Genomic DNA, 765 nt, shown 5'->3' on the forward strand with positions numbered 1-765 from the left:
AAAATAGTAAAAATGTAAATACAGAAAAGTTAAGAGCTCCTGTTATCTGTGTACTTGGCCATGTGGACACAGGGAAGACAAAAATTCTGGATAAAGTAAGAAATATTTTACGTATTGATTTTAACTTTTTAATTAAAAATATTAGGTTTGGGTTTTTTTTAAAGGAACAAGGATTCATAAAAATACTATAAAAGATAGGATAGGCTAGAGACCATTACACTGAATGAACTAACTCAGTTTCATAAGGACAAATACTATTTAAGAGAATTATTGTAAAAATAGAAGGATGACTAGTAAGATGTATATAAAAATCTAAAGAAGGCAGGAGATTTGAGGGGAAATCATGGGGGTACAGAGTTTGGTGGGCAGAAGGGGAGGGGGAAAGAAATAGGAAAGATCTAGTGGGGACGTAAAAAGACGGTACTACTGAGCATAGTCAGTGGTGATAGGTTTTATGAGATGCAATGTATGGGAATGATTATATGAAACACAATGTATATGAATTTTATATGCAAGCCAACATTTAAAAAAAAACCCAAAACAACATATAAATAAACAAAATATAAACTCCCCCCAAACAGGTATTTCTTTTTAAAATACTTTTTTATTACTTTCCCTCTTAATTTTTCCTATTTCAAAATACAAATCTGTATTTCCTGTCCTCTCACAGCTCCGGCACACTCATGTCCAAGACGGTGAGGCAGGAGGTATCACTCAGCAAATTGGAGCCACTAATGTTCCCCTTGAAGCTATTAATGAACAGAC

General features: G+C 33.5%; 1 protein-coding gene across 1 annotated transcript in view; it reads left to right on the forward strand.

The window, feature by feature from the left end:
• The window catches only part of EIF5B (eukaryotic translation initiation factor 5B), a gene marked incomplete at its 3' end in the record, with an annotated part of 91,235 nt that overhangs the window by 68,793 nt on the left and 21,677 nt on the right, over window positions 1–765 (forward strand). The gene's annotated exons all lie outside the window — the stretch shown is intronic.

The sequence above is a fragment of the Elephantulus edwardii genome, unplaced genomic scaffold (genome assembly GCF_000299155.1).
Source record: "Elephantulus edwardii isolate Elephantulus edwardi_28Jun2011 unplaced genomic scaffold, EleEdw1.0 scaffold00062, whole genome shotgun sequence".
NCBI lineage: Eukaryota > Metazoa > Chordata > Mammalia > Macroscelidea > Macroscelididae > Elephantulus > Elephantulus edwardii.